We start from the raw sequence: 8198 nt of genomic DNA on the forward strand, positions 1-8198 counted from the left end.
TAGTTCTATTCGATCTCTAGATGGCAGTTGGATTCAGAATGAGGATACTATTCGTGTTTAGACGGCTCGGTTTTTCAAGGAGGCATAAATGGGGACACCTCAAATCATTTGTACACCCTTTCATCTACCAATTGATAGGTCTCTTTCTATGCATGACAGTGTATATTCTTGCTTAGGAATTCACGGTGGAGGATATAAAGAAAGTTATTTTTGAGGCAGATGATGATAGTGCTCCTAACACTGACGGGTTTGGGGCATTATTTTTCAAGAAGACTTAGGAGATTACTGGCAATGATGTATGCTCGGCTATCTTGGATTTCTATAAAAATCACTGGCTACCTGAGCAGCTTAAGCTTTCCAAGTTGACACTCATTCCTAAAACTGCATCACATAATTCTTTCCATGATTACAGACCAATTGCTGTAAGTCCTTTCTTAAAGTGTTTCATTGCTAAATTATTAGCAAATAGAATAAGGACTGTCATGCCTCAACTAGTGGGTTCAAATCAATCTCCATTTATAGAGGGTCGTCAAATCACCAATAATGTTCTTCTCAGTCAAGAACTACTCCACAACTATCACCGCAACAACGGTATGGCTAGATTTGCTGCCAAGTTGGACTTGAGAAAGGTCTATGACTCGGTACAATGGAGTTTTTTGTTCACCCTACTACTCAAGCTGAACTTCCCCTCTCCATTTATCTTTTGGGTTTCCTAATGCATTGTAAATCCTAGGTATGTAGTATTTCTAAATGGAGGTCAATCCCCAAAATTTTCAGCTAACAGGGGTCTCAGACAGGGATGTCCTATGTCCCCTTTCTTGTTTAACATTGTACTACAGGTGTTTACAGATGCCTTGGCTACTGCTATGAGAGAAGGATCCTATGCCTACCATCAAATATGCTGCAAACCGGAGATTACCACTCAGTGCTTCGCAGATGACCTTTTTTGTTTGGGAAGGCGACGAAGAGCAACGCTGATGTGCTGATGCAATTGTTCAGAGACTTCTCCCATCTTTTCGGGCTAACCATTAATGAGGGGAAGTCCAGTATTTTTTTCTCAAATTGTCCAACCGAGGTCGAGGCCCACTTTCACCAAACTCTTGGCATCGAAACTGGGTCATTACCGATTCGATATTTGGGGGTCCCTCTATCTTCTAAATCCCTCCATGTGCATGAGTATGAGAATCTCATTAGCAAAGTAGAGTCTCGGCTTGCATCGTGGAAAGCTAAATCTCTATCATATGCCGGCCACCTGGTCTTGATCAAGTCTATTATTATGGGAACTATCTCATAGTGGCTTAATTTCTTCAAGGTTCCTCAATCAATACTCCATCACTTGGAGCATTCAATGGCCAAGTTTCTTTAGTGAGGAAACAATGATAGAGGCATATATAAAGTAGCTTGGGATGCCATTTGTAAACCAAAGAAGGAGGGTGGCTTGGGACTAAGGAAACTTGACGAGTGGAATAAGGCAGCCCTAATGCGTCAAGTATGAAATATTACTTTGAATGCTACCTACGGATGGGTTCTATTTGTGAGACATAGGTGGCTGCGGAGGCACTCAATATGGTCCCTACCTAATAGGATGGTATACTCTCTCCCTCTTTTTCCTCACATGTGATATTGGTTTTTATCACATGTGATATGGAGTGCTGCCCAAGACTTCTCAAGATCTCTGGAATCCGTCCTACATGGAAACTGTGATCACATGTGATATGGAGTGGTGCTCAAGACTGCTTAAGATCCCTGGAATCTGTCCTACATGGAAACTATGTTTTTCAATATTTATTTCCCTTTCTATTGTGGTGAGATATTTCATCCATTGTATTTGTTATATATACTCCCATTGGAGAATCAATGAAATATAGAATCAAATTGCAACTCAACATGGTAATCAGAGCCTAAAACACTCCAAGGAGTTTTCTCCCTGGGCATTCCCTTTATTTTTTTTTCTTCTCTCTTCTCATGGGGGACGAAATTTCCTCTTCTTCAACCATGGCTCTCTCCAGCCACCGGCCTTTCTTCTTCCTCCTCCCCACCTTCCCTAATGCCCACCACTATATCTCAATCAAGCTCACTTCCAAAAACTATCTTTTCTGGCAAAGTCAATTTGAACCGTTCCTTGCTGGCTAAGACTTGTTTGGTCATCTTGATGGATCCACTCCATGTCCCACTGATCCAACTGAGAGTGCTCACTAGAGACATTATTCACTGCTTTCTCCTCTCCCTTTGAAAGCCGTATAATGTCTCTTACTATGGCCATGCAAGATCTCACTCAAAAACCCGATGAATCTATCTTAGATTTTTTGAAGTGTGCAAAGACCATTACCAAGGAACTTGCTACTGCCGGCCATGTTCTTCGTCCAAATGCATTCAATCTTCATATTTTTCAGGGGTTACGATCGGAGTTTGAAGCCATGGTCTCATCCCTTATCACTCGGACTGATCCGATCCTCTATGATGACCTTTGTTTGAGTTTAAAATAATAACCGCAAGCGTACGGGTCAATCGTAGCTACGGGTCGAACACGAGGAGGTCAACCTTGAATAAATTTCCACTTTTAATTAACGCGAAGTGTACAACTTACCAAATATGGAAACAACCTATATATAGAAACTACCAATTATGGAAACTAGCAAATATAGAAGCAACTAAATTACCAAAGATAACAAATTAAAAATAGAAACTAGGGCAACCACTAAGGTAATGGATGAATTAAAAATAAGAAAGTCACTTGGGAATGAGTTCCACCATGAGAATTAGGGCAGATCAATGACTAGCATATTAGGGCAAAGCATGCATACGGCCTAAGTCTATAAGATATGCGGCACGGCTCATATACGGCTAACATATCCTATGAAAACAGTACTCATACAACATACAATGTAAACAAAAAAAAATACATGAACATAATGGTGTCACAATGGATACGGCTAATGAACATGTATATAGTTCCCCTTGGAATGACATACAAGCTGTGGGCGGTCATCCATCGTAAGTCCAATATTGATCATGTCCATTAATCACATAGACAATGCTAGCCATCAATTCTTCCTTCTCTCATGGTTTCACCCACTCCCAAAAGGAGAGGTTTAGCTAGCCATGAAAGCAATGAAGAGGGAAGGAAGGATTGATGGAGAAAAAGACAGAGAAATTATTAAAACTAAAATTTATAAGAAGAAGAACTTAGCTGATTCGAATAACTCCAATGAAGATGATTCCGTCACTTGAATCCCATCACTTAAAGCCGCATCCAATATTGAAGAACAAATTATCAAAGTGTATAATGAAGATTACACATATGATCGAAGGGATGGGGAAATAAAATTTATCCTAACAATGATTCTAAAAAAAAATAAAATTACATATGATAACCTAATTACATAAGATCTAAAAACTAAAAATAAAAAGAAGAGGATGAAAGATCGGGTATAACGAAGAGGAACGGCACTACTACTGCTATTATCATTCTAGAATAGAAAATTAAAACTGAAAAAGAAAAAACGAAGGAGTGAAGGGAGAGAGCGGCTGGAGTGCGGTCAAGATGGGTTTTATATGGGGGAGAGAGCTCGTCAAAGGGAGATGGGAGAGATGAGGGCATTTAAGATGAAGTGGAAGAGAGAAGATATAGAAATCGAATTTACCAAAATAAAAGAAATACAATCCGAGAGAGAATCCGACAGAGTTAGGAGAGAGATTAGAGAGAAAAGATATTTTTCTCATTTTTTTTTATTATATTTTTTTATCCTAAATTCCAACTTCACTAAGAATCGTTTTTGGGCTATATCTTTTTATCCTAGGTCCAGATGGAACTAATCCGAGAATTAAAGTTACACCATTTTAAATTCCAGACAATATGAACCCAATATCCGATATCTTTTGAAAGATTCTTGATTCTCTAAAATTACCATTATGCCCCTATGCTTGATTTTTCTCTCTTCTTCTTCTTCTAAACTCGAATCGGCTCTAATCAAGTGACTTCCGATGTTGTGCATTGGAAAGCTAACCCGACTGAAGTCTTCAACCTCGTAATCTGGCGTTTGGCGGTCCAATTAGACATGTATTCTCCACTTTGAGCAAAATGCCCCTAAACCTGAAAAATGACAAAAAGTACCCGAGTAGCACTTGTTCAATGTGGTAAAATGAATGCTTTATATCCTAAGATTTCACACATAAATGTGCTCATCAGATTCCCCCACACTTGAATGTTACTTGTCCTCAAGTAAACAAAACAAAAACTAATCTAGAATGCAAAAATCTTAACTCACTTTCGTAAGAATCACGGTTGCACTTAGCATGTGCAACAAACCTTTAAACCCCTAGGTTACCCCTAGTGGACGAGTTGTATCTCGTGAGTGTTTGCAGTGAATATACACATAAAATTCAATTTGTAAATCCATACTATAGCCAAGATAAGGAATGCAACCCCAAGATAATTTACTTTGAGATTTTCTAGATATTCCCCCACACTTGAACTTTATTATCCCACTCTGAGTTGGAGAATTATCATACATCTAACTTAGGGAGGTTTGGGGTCAGGTGAGTCACACTGTTTTTCCTTGAGATTAGATCGAGTAGGTCATCAAGGCTACAAAAGATTTCAGCTCGGAACCTTGGTAGAACCTTTAAACATATGCACACTTTCAATTTCACTTCGATTTCACTTCGCCATACATTTTCAAGTATTGAACTCAAGTTTCCCTCCACTACAATTGGCTTGAATGACATGCAGGGCTTGCACCAGACACCCAAGTTACTAAGTAGTGTTGGAGTAGATTCTCAGTGCATATATCATTTGATTGCCATATTGTGGCTTTAGACATTAATGCAGTATGAGTTCAAACTTCTTTTTTTTTTTTTTTCCAACACACATTACTTCAATCCGTGCAATGTCTTGACTTCTTAAGCTTTCTAGGTGGCTCTTGTAGCGAGCTTTAGGCCAATTACTCTCAAACCAAACGGCTTTAAGGAATTAGGTGTAAAACACCTCTCGGGCTTACTTACTCAAACCAAATAGGCTACAAGCCAAGACTGGATCAAAGAGTAAAAAAAATTTTTTTCTTGGCAATCAGCTATATCATGCAAGTATATCATGGTTCAACCTTAGCACCTAGCCAAAACTCGTGTAAACAGGATGACTAACAAAATCGGCTCTCTCAGTAGACAACGTACTTTCAAAGAATTTAAAATCCCTTTGATCGGTATATTTCAATTCCCTCCTCAGTGCGGAATTTTTTATTACTTTAAAGTGTAGGGTATTTTGGATGCTCTCAAAGTCTTTCAGAAAAGTAAACTAAAGAGGCTACACACTCGCACTCAAACCAAAGTAAAGACTACAATTCAATGAAATCCCCCCCATACTTAAATGATGCAGTGTCCTCAATGCATGAAAAAAAAAATAAAAATAAAAATAAGGACAAAGAAGAGGGGGCATACCGGATATGATCATGGTGGCTCAAAATAAGGAGGTGCATGGAAATCCATGACCTCGTAAGAATGTGGTGAAGAAAGTGGTATGAGAGAGGAATTAAAAGATGTGCTAGAGATTGTAGAGTGTGTACCCTTACCTGGATCAAATATTACAGAGCCTCCATTGTGTTGTTGGGACAACACCTCTTGTTTCTTTTCAGGCAGTTCCACTGGTGGTGACTTGGGAAGAGAAGTAGACAGATTACCATCTGGCTCAACAGGTGGTGGCTTGGTCCACAATTTAGAAGGCTCTCCCCCATACTTGGATTGAGGCAAATCCTTTAGACATTGATTAATACCTGTGTTAAGAGCAGTTGTAACCAAATCAGGTGGTTCAAAAATTAGATGCACGTCTTCATCTAAGCATGGTTGCTTTTCCAATCTAAAGACATTAAAATCACGAGATGCATTCCCAAAAGACAGCCTCATCAGACCATTCCTACAATTGATCAGAGCATTGCTAGTAGCTAAGAAAGGTCTACCAAGGATAATTGGGATTTGACCTTTGATATTGGTCATAGGTTGGATATCTAGGACTATGAAATCCACGGGAAAAAGAAATTCCCCAACCTTTAATAACACATCCTCAATTACTCCCTTGGGAGTCTTGACTGATCTATCTGCCAATTGTAATGTGACAGATGTAGGCTTAAGGTCTCCTAGCCCTAATTATTGGTACACTGAATATGGCAATAAATTGACACTAGCTCCTAGATCAAGAAGGGCATGGTCAATTCTAGTGTTACCAATCATACATGAGATAGTTGGGCAACCAGGATCCTTATACTTAGCCACTATCTGTTGTGATAGAACTGAGCTCACATTGGCAGTCAGGAAGACTTTCTTAGGTACATTGATTTTCCTTTTCTGAGTACACAAGTCCTTGAGGACCTTTGCATAGGTAGGTACCTGGGAAATAGCATCTAAAAGAGGGATGTTAACTTGCACACTTTTTAAGACATTTAAAACTTTTTCAGTTATTGCATCCTTCTTGTTGCTTTTAAGCCTATTGGGAAATGGAGCCTTAGAGACATAATTCTTCTCAGGTGGCTCTTCATGTTTCTCTTCACTAACCACTATAGGTTCATCAGACGAACCTTGGACAGGGGGCTGGTCATTCACAACTATGGGAGGGTCATGTGGGGCACTTACAATGGGTGATGGATGGAGAACATTCACAGCATCAATAGGAGGCTCAGAAGTTAAAAGAGTTGGTTGAATTGGAGCCTCTTGTTGGTTCTCACGTCCACTCCTCAGAGCATATATGGCATTACATTGACTAGAGGGTTCTGAGTGGTGTGGACTCTGATGGATAGAGTTCAACTAAGTGTGAGGTGGATAGGGCATAGAGGTCCCAGGGTTCGGATCTGGTTGACTCGCCACCTTACCCTTTTCCCTTTCATGGAGAGTATTGGCCAGTTGAGAGATTTGCCTCTCCATGTTATGTTGGCTGGTCAGGAATGTGCTCATGAGGAGCTCCATACTCTTCTCAAGGGAATTTAACCTGGTAAACTCATCACTATTTTTCAAAAATTCAGGTGGTTGCTGATTCATCATTGGGGTTAGATTATTGGGAGGGGAGACAAATCTAGGGTTAGTCTGCTGGGGAGCAAACTGACCTTGGATTGGAGGCTGGAATCTAGATGAACCAACTTGATTGGGATCTTGGTTCCATGAGAAGTTAGGGTGATTTCTCCACCCAGGATTATAGGTTCCACTATAAGTATTGTTCATTACATGCACACTCTCATAGCTTCCATGCCCACTACACCTATTATGGCACTCATCCATCACATGTGATGAGGATTGGTATCCACTACACAAAGGGGTGGTCTGACAAACCTGATTTATCAGGGAAGGTCCCTTGGTCACTATGGCTTCCAGTCTTCTAATAAGACTGTCCAACTGAGCCTCTTTGGCTACAGTTCCCTCTACCAAAAATCCCTCACCGGAGTTTTCATTTTCTTGAGTGGATTCCCACTCTCTGGTCTTATCCGCTAAGTCAACCAAAAACTCCCAAGCTTGATTTTCATCGGTGAATGATGTGAATCCAGTTGGGCACATGGATTCCACCAACTGCTTGGTTTGATAATCTATACCCTCATAGATGATTTGGCACAGATGCCAAGTATCTAGGCCATGGTGAGGACACTCTTGAAGAAGATTGTTGAATCTCTCCATGAATTTAGAGAAGGATTCGTTTGGCCTGTGTCTGAACTGCAGAATATCATTCCTAATCCTATTGGTCTTATGCAAGGGAAAGAACTTCTTTAGGAAGACAACTATAAATTGATCCCATGTAGTTATTGAGTCTCTAGGCAAACCATAGAGCCACTTTTTAGCTTGATCCTTAAGTGCAAAGGGGATGAATCTCAACTTAACCGCATCATCAGTCAATTGTTGCATCTTAATGAGCACACATACCTCCTCAAACTCCCTAAGAAACAAATATGCATCTTCGTTCGCTACCCCATGAAAGTGGGGCAACATACTAATGAAATTAGATTTAAGCTCATAATTGTTTCCTTGGGCGGCGGGTAAGCGAATGCATGAGGGTTGTGCAGCCCGTGCGGGATAAAAGCGGTCCCTAAGGGTCAAAGGTTGCCTCTCTCCTTCCTCACCCATAGTTGGAATCTCAACTCGTTCTATCCGGTTCTTAAAATTCCTCTCCCAAACAAGCATACAAAAGCCACAATCCGAAATTTAAAGCACAAAGTTCTTTTTTTTTT

Source organism: Telopea speciosissima, chromosome 2, assembly GCF_018873765.1.
Source record: "Telopea speciosissima isolate NSW1024214 ecotype Mountain lineage chromosome 2, Tspe_v1, whole genome shotgun sequence".
Taxonomy (NCBI): domain Eukaryota; kingdom Viridiplantae; phylum Streptophyta; class Magnoliopsida; order Proteales; family Proteaceae; genus Telopea; species Telopea speciosissima.